The 13,982-nt window shown below is 44.5% G+C and overlaps 1 protein-coding gene across 6 annotated transcripts in view; it reads left to right on the top strand.

Moving 5' to 3' along the window:
• Window positions 1-13,982, top strand: part of LOC103350055 (uncharacterized) — a 328,422-nt gene that overhangs the window by 41,863 nt on the left and 272,577 nt on the right. For 3 of the 6 annotated variants that reach the window (XR_011390427.1, XR_011390424.1, XR_011390426.1), the window contains exon 1: window positions 2,290-3,189. The exons of 1 other annotated variant lie outside the window; for it this stretch is intronic. The gene's annotated coding sequence lies outside the window, so the exon portion shown is untranslated. 2 more of the 6 variants (XR_011390429.1, XR_011390425.1) reach the window with 2 other exon arrangements.

The raw sequence follows: 13,982 nt of genomic DNA, 5'->3' as shown, positions 1-13,982 counted from the left end.
GCTTAGAAGTCTTCTGGCAGATAGGAGGCACTCAAACGTGTTAGGCATCTCCAATATTTTGCTCTATGTGGCAGTCTTATCATGAAGCTTAACACAGGATCACATACTATGTATAAGAGATTATAGTTATTATCGTTTCTAAAGCCAATCTGAGTTAGCCACATGAAACAGTGTGTGGGCTCTGAGCTGTCCTCCATAGCCAACAGAAGGGGCCCAGTAATTTCTGCATTGCTTCATGAGGATGTGCTTCAGAGCATACATCCATTTGCAAGACTCCTGGCTGTGTCTTCTGTATTTTTATCATGTCTGGGCTGCACTTGGCTGTTGGCTCACCTTTCCTCCCTGCTGAAAGGGGGGGGGGCTTTCCAAGGGCTCTGTCTCCATTTCCCAAAGCAGGAAATAATTGGAAAATTTTAGACAAAGGTAGCTAGGAAATGATGATAAAGGATTTCTTACCTCAAGGCCTTGGCACTTTCTGTTCCCACTGCCTGGAATGCTGTTCCCTCAGATAATTACAGGGGTTAATTCTTCATCATTCAGACTTCTACGGAAATGCTGCATTATTGGCAAAATCTTCCAGGCCACCCTATAAAAATGGAAAACTCCTTCCACAAGTTGTCAGTTTCTGACTCCATTCCCTTACTCTGCTGTATGTTTCATCTCAGTGCTTATCATCATCTCCTGGTTTGCTGCACATTTCCTTCTTTATTGTCTGTCCCCAAGTAGTGAGTAAGCACACTGTAGCCTTGGTGTCTAGAAGAGTACTCACCAGGATGGGCAAATGCTTATTGAGGGGGCTGTATGGTCAGCTTAGGTCTTTTCATTTGGAAAGGATGATAGCAGGGAAGGGATTAACTGACAGATGGGAGGATCAAGATATTATTATATCAATATAGCTATACCCATGAATACCTAAAATATTAGAATAAAGACATTCACATTCCTTTAAGACTAGAGAAATGCAAGCTAAGAAAAGAAAATGAGTTTTTTTTCCCCCATAACAGGCCATAAATTGGGGGAGGGGAATTCTTCACTCTAAGAGGTGATGGCACTTAAAAACTAAGAATCCATTCAGAGAGTTCTGGAAACTGTGGGTGCTATTCCTAGCCATTTGGCACTGGTACCACAGCTCTCCTCCTGGGGCCTCTGTTAGAGGCAGGCTCTAGGGTGAAAACACACAGTGATCGTTGCTGATTGGCTATTTTGGATGTCTCTATGTGCCGGGTCATGAGAGAGACAGAAGTCATAGGGCAAGGAGCAGGGGTAAACAGGAGGGATGGAGGGTTGGAAAGAGTCAGGGTAGAGAATAAGAGAAAGACATTTCCATGAGTCTTCAGGAGTGGGAGACATGGGAAGAAATCCTGGAAGAAGCATTTATGTTTGAAAAGTTTGGGGGAACGACTATTGACCTTGGATTGGAGAAGTTCATTCATTTCATGATTTATTCATCTTACAAGTGTTTGTTAATAGCCTACTATGCGCCGGCGCCATGGCTCAATAGGCTAATCCTCCACCTTGCGGCGCCAGCACACCGGGTTCTAGTCCTGGTCAGGGCGCCGGATTCTGTCCCGGTTGCCCCTCTTCCAGTCCAGCTCTCTGCTATGGCCCGGGAGTGCAGTGGAGGATGGCCCAAGTGCTTGGGCCCTGCACCCCATGGGAGACCAGGAGAAGCACCTGGCTCCTGGCTTTGGATCAGCATGATGCGCTGGCCGCAGTGTGCCGGCCGCGGCGGCCATTGGAAGGTGAACCAACGGCAAAAGGAAGACCTTTCTCTCTGTCTCCCTCTCACTGTCCACTCTGCCTGTCACAAATTAAAAAAAATAGCCTACTATGCATAAAGTACTGGTACTGTTCTTGGCACGGAGGTTACCGTAGTGAAATTCTGCTCTATGACACCTCTGCATTCTAGGGTGGAGAGACAAATAAAACAAGTAAGTAGCATATGTAGTATCAGTGTCAGGTGATCTGGTGAGAAATGATTAGGGGAAGGGATAGAAGTCCTTGTATGGTGGAATGAGGGCAGGGATGGTTGTGATTTATAATTGGTGGCTGGGGAAGGTGACATTTGATAAGAGGTGAAGTTTTCTCTTGGCCACAACTGGTGAGCTCGTGGATTCTCAGAGGCTTGGGTACTCATGTTAACCGTATCCGTCTGAGCCTTGTTTCCTTCCCTGTCTCAGGTTCACCAGTTTACTCAGTGAGCATGAGGCACTGGGGACACACCACGAACAAGACAAACAGGATGCATGCCTTTGTGGACTCTTCCATCTGGGAAGGAAGTAGGTAAATGGCTCCCCAGCAGTGTGAGGACTACTGTGCTGGCACATTTGCAGGCTGCTGTGGAGCTCAGAGTAAGGCATCCTCCTGTCTATAAGGAGCTCAGGGAAGGCTTCCTAGCTGAGACTGAGCCCAAGTTGGGAGTTTTGTGTTTTTTCATTTCCAGTCCTCTGTCCTTATCTTCTGTACACGCTTTTCTTTATTAACTATCTCCCCACTTTTTGAGTCCGTCCCCATATCACATTTCTTGTTGTATTAGGCATCCTTCATGATTCATTCTTCCCTGTCTTCTTCTCAGTTTAATGGAGATTATAGGTGTTGCTGCCCATATGCTCATAAGAACTCAGGAGTGCTACAGAGGATTAATGGCATTTTAGGATTAAGGACATGATGACAGTTTAAAGGTTTTTAGCTCCTCCTAAACTGGAAGATCTACTGACACAATACATTGCTAAACCTCTCAGATTTCCCTAAGGCAATAGTTCTGTTTCTCCTTGGGCCCATGCTGGCTGCTGTTCAGGAAATCTGGGAACAGTTGCTTTGGGTACTAAGTCCCTGTTACTTGGACCCCACCTCTTGCCCTCCTCATGGGGCTTTGTGACAACAGAGCTCAGGTATGTGGCACTTGATGAAGTTGCAAGGGATGTGACAGGCGCCAGGGCAGTTTGCTGATCGCCCATCACAGCCATGGTGGGACGTGCTGTAGACTTCACTGACCTCACTGCGCTGCATCCCTCACTGAGCTGGGTAGGCACCAAGGGCCATGGCAACAGGAGAACTTTCTTTATCTGTGTCATCATAATCTGACCTGTCACTGATCTCACACTCCATGTCCCCTGAAACCTCACCTTCTTTGGTTAAAATGGTCTCTTTGCTGAGCCCCAGACCCATTTCCACACCTCCACTCTGGTGGTAAGTCCCCTTGGAAATGTGTTTCATTTTCTTCTCAAGCTCTTCAAATCTACCCACCCTTCAGCATCCACTTGCAGCAGCAGACAAACTTTGAGTCCTTTTTTGCTCTCTCTCTGAGCACGGGTAGCACATTTTATCTTTTATAGCACTTTGGTTCCAAGTGACAATTGCCATTGCAGAGAATCCTCAAGCTGGAGTAGCCCAGCACTGCCTCACTCTCCTCCAGTGGTTTTCAAACTGTAATCCTTGGCACCTTTTGGGGCTGAGGTGAAGGGGCCTGGTGGGTGGGACTCTGTCACTTACAGTCATTCGACTACTGCTTTTCTTTTTAAAACATCTTAAACTTTGCTTTGGAAATAGGTATCTGCAGTATCTATCAAGTTTTTTTGTGATGTGGAAAAGGAGGCTGATGTGGGGAACATCTGGCCCATGGACCCCATGAAATCATTTGGTCTGGCCCTGCAAAGGCAGCCACAGGCAGGACTTGAAGTTCAATAAATCTATAGCAGGCTCATTTTTCAGTTGATCATTTCGTATGGCCTGTGAATGATATAAATAGCCAAATGACCCTTGGCAGAAAAAAGGTTTTCCACCCCAGGATGACACATGGCTAGGCAGTGCTGGAATCAGAATCCCCATCTCCTGAGGTCTGTACTTCCTGTTATGACATGCTCTGTTGTACTATCTTAATTATTTAAAGTAAATTATGGCATAGTGCTCCACTCATAGTCATTTAACATGGCTGCTGCTGTCTGTGGTGATGATGTTGATGACATATCTAGTAAGCCCCCTGAGGGTGGCTCCCCTGGCTCTGGTCTCACCACTGATAGGCCTATGGTAGTGGTTGGGTCATCAGTTCAGACAAGGCACCTCAAAGGGATCCCAACTATCCCCAAACTGTTTTTTTTTCTGCAAGGTCAACATGAACCATCCCTGCCCTATTCCTCATCCTTTCTGCACTGGCCTTAAAGCTGATTCATCAGGAAGCCTGAGGGCTCCTAAATATTCCCCAACAAGCAAAGCAAGGTTGTGTCTAGTGCTCCTGCCTGCTTTCCCCTTTCTACTGTTCTCTCTACTCCTGTTCTTTTTTTTTTTTTTTTTTTTTGACAGATAGAGTCAGACAGAGAGAGAGACAGAGAGAAAGGTCTTCCTTCCATTGGTTCACCTCCCAAATGGCCGCTACGGCTGGCGCTGTGCTGATGCGAAGCCAGGTGCTTCCTCCTGGTCTCCCATGAGGGTGCAGGGGCCCAAGCACTTGGGCCATCCTCCACTGCCTTCCTGGGCCACAGCAGAGTTGGATTAGAAGAGGAGCAACCGGGACTAGAACCCTGTGCCCATATGGGATGCCGGCACCACAGGCGGAGGATTAACCAAGTGAGCCACGGTGCTGGCCCCTCTACCCATGTTCTTTGAAGATCCATCTCCTCCATAAAGCCTGCTCTAATTCCTGAGGTGCCCATTGGCTTTTTCTTCTCTAATAATAATACTTTTAGTTAATATGTTCTGAGCTCTTTAAACTCCATGTTAAGTACTTTACATCCATTATCTCATTCGATGCTTATTACAAGTTTATGAGAAAGGTAATATAATATCACTCTCATTTTATAGATGAGAAAATGAAGGCTAAAAGGTTTCAAATAATTTGTCACAGGCCATAAAGATGATAAATAGCAGTGGCAAGGTTTGAATCCAGACTGTCAAACCTCAGAACCATTGGTTTAGGGCTTGCACCATACTGACATCCTATTAAATTCAGAGACAGCCACACCAGGCATCATTCACTTACTGATTTCCTCACCAGTATTTATTGGGTATTGCCTATATTTAAGAGACCTTAAACATTGTTAACAGTATATGTTAGCGCTGCATCATCCTCTGAGTGTCTCTGTGTGGAAATCTAATCTTCCCAACTTGACTGCAACTTCCTTGAGAGTAGATCTTTTGTTTCAAATTTTTTTGAAGCATGCTGGATACAAAGAAAGGCTTATTCTACTGATGGTCTTGATTACACTGCAGCACCGGTAGTCTATCACATGTGTGTCAGATTCTTAGACTGATGGGCTAAGTAGATATCATCTGGTCCATTTCCTTAACTCCAAACAGCTCTAACTACAACAAAACTATTCAAGGACATACAATCATCTAATTCAGGGGTTGCTAAACTATGGCCTATGAGCCAAATTAAGCCTGCTGACTGTTTTTATAAGGTCGACAAGCTAAGAATGGTTTCACATTTTTAACTGATTGAAAAAGAATCAAAAGACATATAAAAGTGACATACAAAAATGTGACATATAAAAGTCATATGAAATTCAAATTGTAGCATCTGTAAGTAAAGTCTATTGTATAATTACAGTCATGCTCATTCATTTCATAAAGTATTATCTATAGCTACTTTCATTCTACAGCAGCTTCACACTATGGTGGAGGTGTGCTGAAAATCGCATGGTTTCATTGCCATAGTTTGGAGTGCTACACTTATTTAGTACTACACCATTTTATTTTATTTTTTATTATCAGTGAACATTCTTTATGTCAAAACCAAAAAGAAGTGACAGTTGGACTTTGGATATCATACTTTTAAGACACAACAATGTGTGACCTCTGATGAAAAAGCATCATGTTTATTAGGCAATGACACTATAGCTGTCCTGAAAGTATGTATGTTGACATTATCAGGCTAAGCACGTCTCAGTGTTCCCAAGTCAAAGGAAGCAATGGTCCAAACAATTAGGAAATTTAAAATTTTATCTTTACCAAAAAAATGAAAATGAGAGTGGAACTAAGCTAAGTTTCTGACTGATTCATTTGTTAGACAAGCAAGGAAAGCGATTTATCAATGGGAAGTCAATTAAATCATGTTCCATTGCAGCAGCTGAAGAAATGTGTTCAAGAAAGTAAGCTTGCTTAAGGCTACTATTCTTTTGACAAACAATGATGGAGGACTTTGGGAGTAATATCAAAAGTCAATTTAGGGGCTGGCATTGTGGCACAGTGGATTAAAGCCCTGGCCTGCAGTGCTGGCATCCCATATGGGCACTGGTTCAAGTCCCGGCTGCTCTACTTCCAATCCAGGTACCTGATGTACCTGGGAAAGCAGCGGAGAATGGCCCAGGTCTTCAGGTCTTTGTACCCACATGGGAGACCTGGAAGAAGCTGCTAGTTCCTGGCTTCAGATCGGCCCAGTTCCAGCTGTTGTGGTCATTTGGGAAGTGAACCAGCAGATAGAAGACACCTCTCTCTCTCTCTCTCTCTCTCTGTCTCTACCCATCTCTGTAACTCTTTCAAGTAAATAAAATAAATATTTTTTAAAAATAAATATTTTAGGTATTTGTGAGCCAAGCACATTATTTAATACTTACACATAGCAATAAAGAAAACAAATTCCCAAAGTCTTTATTGGCAAAATCCAAAATATTATTTTAATGCAATTATTTATTATATAGATTCACTATTATTTATTATATAGATTTACCAGTAAGTAAAATAAAATTCCTTTTTTGGAGGATGACATTTAATTTATATGGGATAAAAATTATTGCTCCCCACCATCAAATCTATTGCTAATGTCCATCTGCTAATGCTGATGTGTAATGAGATTTTGCATACTCTATTTAAAAAAAAATTTTTTTTTTTGGACAGGCAGAGTGGACAGTGAGAGAGAGAGAGAGAGAGAGAGAAAGGTCTTCCTTTGCCGTTGGTTCATCCTCCAATGGCCGCCGCGGCCGGCGTGCTGCGACCAGCGCACCGCGCTGATCCAAAGGCAGGAGCCAGGTGCTTCTCCTGGTCTCCCATGGGGTGCAGGGCCCAAGGACTTGGGCCATTCTCCACTGCACACCCTGGCCACAGCAGAGAGCTGTCCTGGAAGAGGGGCAACCGGGACAGAATCTGGCGCCCTGACTGGGACTAGAACCTGTTGTGCCGGTGCCGCAAGGCGGAGGACTAGCCTATTGAGCTGCGGTGCCGGCTTAAAAAAATTTTTGCACAGACATATACTGACAAATACTGATATCCACAAAATAAATGATTTTAATTGAACATATTCATCACTTGGAGGGTATCTATATAACTTCTACTTGGTTCATCTCTTATATTACCGTAAATACTAATCACTTCCAATTGAAGGTTAGGAGAAAGTTCCCTAATTGTACAGTTAAAGGAATCTGAAATAGGGAAATTTCTTTTTCACTTGCATTATTGTCCAAAACTTGCTGTTAGAACTATAATTTGAGTTCAGAAGTACTTCAGCTACAAATTTGTGTGGAAGTAAAGATTCTATTATATTAACTGTTGACAACATACAAAGTATGATTCAAACAATGTTAGTTGTCTTTGAAATAACTACCACAGTATAAATTTCACATTTATGCACTGTTTTGTATCATAATTTTAGACTGAATTCATTAAGAAACAAATTCGAATCTGCCACAAAAGCTAGTTTCCAAGGCCATTCAGTGTTGAAAAGTAGTGTGATGGATAATGGTGATTCTTCTCATTTAAAATAAAAAAATGTATATATATAGAGAGAGAGAGACAGACAGACAGACAGAATGCTCCCATATGCTGGGCCACTCCTTAAATGCCCACGAAGGCCTGGGCTGGCCAAGAATTCAATTCAGGTCTCCCACATTGGGTGGTGGGGATACAGCAAGTTGAGCCATCACTTGCTGCCTACAAGGATATGCATTAGTAGAAACCTGGGATGGAGATGGGACTCAAATCCAGGCACTGTGATATGGGATGTCTGCTTTCCAAGTGGGTCTTAAACACTATGCCAAAATCTCACCTGTGTAGTTCATTTCTTTTTGGACATTTATTCTTGAATCTCAGCTAAATTCTTAGTCTTACAGTTTAGCTGAATTCTTTTCGTATTGCCACACTATTAATGAAGAATTTTAAGCATAGTGTCATTGTGGAAGTCAGTTTTAATGTGCTCTGAGTCATTTCTATGCAACAGAATAATGAAACCTTTTATTTGCAATAAAGAAACTTAAGGGTTTAGCTTCCTGAATTGGTCAAGCTGGTTTTCCATTTATTGGAACTGTCTCCCTCCGAGCAAGGATGGGAAGGTCAGAGGTGGAGGACATTTTCTGTTCCTGAGGTGGTGTGGAGGGTGGTGAGCTCCAAACCCTTTGGGCTGCCTGGGGCAGTGGAGTCGAGAGAATGTTAGGGAGCCTGCCAGTGCCAGGAGGGAAGATTAAACTCTGAGCAAGGATCAGAGGTGGCTAGGGCTTGACTCAGTCCTCCCCCTGGGTAAGAGCTGCCGGTGTCCTATGCCTGCCCCTTGTGTGTTCTATTGCATGTTTGTGTTCAAGAAAAGGAATAAAGAAAAGCAGCTCAGTTGAGACCTGTCATGTGATGTGGCTAGATGGTGAGCTATCTGAAGACAGATTCTTTTGTACATTTTACAAAGTAATTTCTTATTTAGTTTCCATTTTGCCCAGTGAGACAGATATTGTAAGTAACCCTAATTTTCAGATATGGACAGTGAGATACAGGGAAGCTAACTAACTAATCAAGATTGCATGGTCAGTATAATAGCAGAGTGGGGACTTGAACCCAGAATTTTTACCTCTCAATGCAGGGTCCATTCCCCATACCTAACACTATGCTGGACACAGGCTAGGTTCTGAGCCCATGTTGGCTGATTGATTGGAGGACATAAAGATTCCCCATTTAAGTACTATTGTGCTGTTAGATTTGTCCATTATTTTCTTGAGACAACCTCTTTCTTTTTTCTTTTTATTTTTTTGACAGGCAGAGTGGACAGTGAGAGAGAGAGGGAGAGAAAGGTCTTCCTTTGCCGTTGGTTCACCCCGCAATGGCCGCTGCGGCGGGCGCACTGCGCTGATCCGAAGCCAGGAGCCAGGTGCTTCTCCTGGTCTCCCATGCGGGTGCAGGGCCCAAGCACCTGGGCCATCCTCCACTGCACTCAGGGGCCACAGCAGAGAGCTGGCCTGGAAGAGGAGTGACTGGGACAGAATCCGGTGCCCTGACCGGGACTAGAACCCGGTGTGCTGGCGCCGCAGGAGGAGGATTAGTCTAGTGAGCTGCGGCGCCGGCCTGAGACAGCCTCTTTCAAAATATGGGTTGCTGGGGCCCGCACAGTGGCATAGCAGGTAAAGCTGCTGCCTGCAGTGCCAGCATCTCATATGGCTGCTTCACTTCTGATCCATCTCTCTGCTATGCCCTGGGAAAGCAGTAGAAGATGGCCCAAGTCCTTGGGCCCCTGCACCTGTGCGTGGGAGACCCGGAAGAAGCTCCTGGCTTCGGATCAGCACAGCTCCAGCTGTTGCAGCAAATTGGGGAGTGACCCAGTGGATGGAAGACCTCTCTCTCCCTCTGACTCTCCTTCTCTCTCTGTGTAACTCTTTCAAGTAAATAAATCTTAAAAAAAAACAACAAAATATGGATTGCTATCATTAAATAAAAACTATTTTTTGAAAGGCAGAGTGACTGAGAGAGAAGGAGAGACAGAGGCATCTTCCATTCTCTGATTAATTCCTCAAATGGTTTCAAACAGCCAGGGCTGGGCCAGGCTGAAGCCAGGAGTCAAGAATTCAATTCTGTTCTCCCACATGGGTGGCAGGGACCCAAGCACTCAGGCCATCACTGTCTTCCCAGGTACCTTAGCAGGAAGCTGGATCAAAAGTGGAACAGCTGCAGGACTCAAACTGGCACTCTGATAAGGGATGCAGCAGTGGCTTAACCTGTTGCACCACAATGTCAGCCACTCGATTAACATCTCACATGAATTCTTTTCTTAGTTTGCTTATACCCAAGACAAGAGAGTTATAAGATGTGAGTACAACAGAGAATAAGGCTTTTGAAAAGCTAAATAAGAAAGGCTTGTTTTCCTTTTTGGTCTTACAGGACTCATATTACATGAAAACTTGTCCTTTTGTTCTCTTGGGGCATGAGAGAAATGAGCCTGAATCTTCAAGTAATCTCAGTGGTCAGTTAGCTGTCTAACTCTCTAGCAAGGTACATGCCCATCATTGTCCCACTCCCCCAGGGTGGCTTCCCACTTCTGCTTGTCCATTCCCTCTGGTAGATGAAGCCCTCCTTAAGAGGCAGCCTGTCCTGTTCTGGGTAGTTCTAGCCATGGGGAATATTCATCTTCTTGGAGCTGCAACCTGCCTGGGACTCGTGCTCCTTAGTTTCCATCCTGCCTTCTGGAGTAGCGTAAATCAAGGATCAAGGCTCAGGAATCCTTTCTACGTGAGACATCAGGGAAGAGTTGGCCAGCCTCTCACATTTCCTCATCTTTGTCTCTGTGCTTTGTTCTTTCAATCCTTTATTACATGATGAGGTCTCCAGAACACTGACAATCTTGACTGCTGTCTCTGAATATGTATAGTTTTTAAACTCCTCTCATAAACCACAGCAATCACAAATGATGGGTACTCATTCATTTATATGTTCATTTACTCTACAAGTATTTATGTGACTTTCCTCTACGCCAAACCCAGGGCAAGTTTCTGGGAGAAACAAAATCAGATTTGGTTCCTGACTTTAGTTGCTCTATTCATTTGATAATCAAATCATTACACACACAGATAATTCAAGCTGTGGTATATGCTGTGAAGAGGTGCAGAGCATTGTGAGGGGCTTCTTAGCTGCTGAAGTCAGCATTAAAGAAGATCCTGGGGCCCCTGGCCCATGGAATCGGAGCTCAGAGCTATATAGCATGGCATGTCTTCAGCTTTTAGGAGGGACCTAAGCACATATTTTGACTATTCACTGCTAAGATGTGAGGAGTTTCAGATACTTTCAGGGCTGGTGGACTGTAGCCAGACTCATTCTCTCACCTCTGGTTGCTCACTATACTTTCTTTTCTTCTATTTTGGGAGAGCCAAGGAAGAGACAGGCCAAAATTGCATAAAAAGAGTCCTGGGAAGGACACTGGAAGAGTTTGGGACACAGTTCCCTAGGTCAGCCAGTTCTGGGGAATGTTGTTTGGGCAGGCCTTTGTTTTTTATAGACTCCTGCCCTCTCGCCCCCCTCCCCACCCCTCATCCCACCAAGAGGGGGAGAGCTACAAGGCCCTCTAATGTTTTTTCTGGCCCTGGAAGGCCGGTTTGGGCCAAGACTGGCTTCGTGGTCCCAGGCCAGTTGTGCCTGAGAGCTCTGTATCCACTGTGGCTAGGTAAGTGGCAGAGGTCAGCATAGCTCTTCCTGCCAGCTTTGGTATGGTAACTGCCTGAGCACAGACTACAAGGCACACACAGCAGTGAGGTGAAGCCCTGCTCTCCAGAAACCTGGTCTATCCTTGCTCAAAAATGACAAGACCATTCAAGAGCTACTATTATTGCTACTCATTTGGCTCATTTTATCATTATTGTGCTATTACTGTGCATTGAGTGTTCTGTTCACTGTAAAACCTAAAGAGCAGTTTCCTTTGACACAGGTGCCCGTGGGCCTGGTAGCTCACCCAGGTCAGCCAGAGGGCTTTATGAAAAGGCCTGTCCTGAAGAGTTAAGACCTTATTGGGTGATGAGCCAGATCCAGTGATGTGGTTCTGACTTGCCAGAGAATGTGGTACCCTGGGATGACAAGGATGAATGGCCTCAAAGGGTTACAGAGAATTCAATCTTAACTCTTGTGCTGGGCCAGGGAACAAGGGCTACCTGCAGTGTTCCATTCTTCTCTAGGCACCAAAGACCTGAATTTGGTGTGTGATATGGTTATATTAAAAGGGAAGACAGATTTAAGGCCCCAAAATAATAGAGGTAAAAAATCTGGAAGAGAACAAAAGACCAGTATCAGTCCTCTTTGAGGTTAACCTGAAGTCACACATTGTGGAGGGCTTTAGTTGCTCGTTTTACTAGAAGCCTTCCCAGAAGTGATTTTTCCAGCTATTCTTTGGGGATAGTTTGGTAAGTTTAGAGTACCATTAAGTCCCAAGTTTTCCATTCTGTGAACATTACAACAACATACCATTTATTTCAAAGCTACAATGAGTGATATATTTATGGTTTAAGTTTTTATAGGTGTCCTATATATAGGATGATGGGATGCAGTGGGTTAAAGAAGCAACTGGAAATAACCACTCCAAAGTGATATCAATGTAGAACGACCTGTAGTTACACTGGAAATTGTACTGTAACATCCTGTTAACATGGTACTGGGGGTGTTGGAGTGACAAGGGCCAAAAAGACATCACCACGATTTTTTTAGAGATTTATTTACTTATTTGAAAGTCAGAGTTACACAGAGAGAGAAGGAGAGTCAGAGGGAGAGAGAGGTCTTCCATCCACTGGGTCACTCCCCAATTTGCTGCAATCAGCTGTGCTGATCCGAAGCCAGGAGCCAGGAGCTTCCTCTGGGTCTTCCCACGTGGGTGTAGGGGCCCAAGGACCTGGGCCATCCTCTACTGCTTTCCCAAGCCATAGTGGAGAGCTGGATCAGAAGTGGAGCAGCTGGGACTCGAACCAGCACCAGCACTGCAGGCTGTGGCCCTATCTACTAGGCCACCGCGCTGGCCTCACCATGATGTTTAGAAAAACAGTGAAAGAAATTTCAACTTTAAATTTGTTTTAACAGTATTCAGGAAAAGGACAGTTTGGTTCTTTAAAATAACTCTCGAGGTGAAAAATATCCGCCATCCTCTCTGTCCACCCTGTGAACTTTTGTTACATGGACATGTGGAATTCTTGTGCAGCATGACAGGCATGCCCCAGTGCCCCGCCTGATGATGAGGCCCAGGGTCTATTATATATGAATATTGGTGTCTAGCCTATAAATGAGGGAATGCTGAGAGTGCTTAGTGTGAATCAGTCTTCTACAGCCGCAAACCCTCTGGGTGAACCCATGTGCATTTAACCTACTAGTGGAATAGATTCACTTTGGATGATTCCCCAGAGATAGCTACTACTAGCATGCTGACTTTGCCATATTCTGGCTGAACCAACAGCATCAAAAAGCTGTTATAAAGTCACTGTTACAGGTGGCATGGTAGCCTCTTGCTTAGGAACTAGGTACAAATGGGTACTTGTAACCACAGAGAGTCAGAAAAACTGGCCTAGTTCTTTCGTTGATCAGCCATATAATATTGGGCAGGTCACTTTATGTTTCTTGGTTTTCTCATGTACAAAATGGCTGGGAGTAGAAAGGAGAAAAGAGGGCATTAGTTCCTTTCAATGTTGTTAATCTTGGCTCTACATTGCCCTGGACATGGTCTTGGCAGAGCACCAAGAATCAAACCAAATACAGGATTATCCATTCTTGTAATCACTGAAAGCAGCTCATGGAGGTGCTCTGTAAACAGGCATTTCCAATGTGTTTTGCTCTGGACCCTTACCCCTTGGTATTCCTTTTCTGCCAGTTTTCATCCCCTGTCATTATGACCAAAAGTGCAAATGAAAACTTAGAGTTGATACCAAATCCTAAAGAGTTTTCTGTTTTTCATATCAGGGCCTGAGCCATGAAGGAGGTGCAAAGAGCCCTTAAATTAATGGCAATGTGGCACAACTATCACCAGATTTATTGGACCACCCAAGACTGGTTGCTTTACAGTTCTAACCCAGCACAGAATGTAGTTCAGCACCTTGCTCAGATGCTCCATGAAGATCTGTTGAGTTGAGCTCAGGGGCAGCTGGAGTGGCTAAATTATGTGCTCCCAGGGCATGCGTATACTTGAGTTGGATGTTTGCTTCTCTCTGATCAGTCATGAAGCTACTGTACTGCCATCAGTCCTCCTACATACATACAGAGTAGGCTCCTGCTGGCTCCTAAGAGTAGGTTCTTAGGGGATAGCCGTGTGTCTGGGGCCTGACAGTGTTCTGCCTGCC

This window comes from Oryctolagus cuniculus, chromosome 7 (genome assembly GCF_964237555.1).
Source record: "Oryctolagus cuniculus chromosome 7, mOryCun1.1, whole genome shotgun sequence".
In the NCBI taxonomy this organism is placed as follows: domain Eukaryota; kingdom Metazoa; phylum Chordata; class Mammalia; order Lagomorpha; family Leporidae; genus Oryctolagus; species Oryctolagus cuniculus.
The sequence above is the reverse complement of the archived record's forward strand: the minus strand, read 5'-3'. Positions and strand labels throughout refer to the sequence as shown.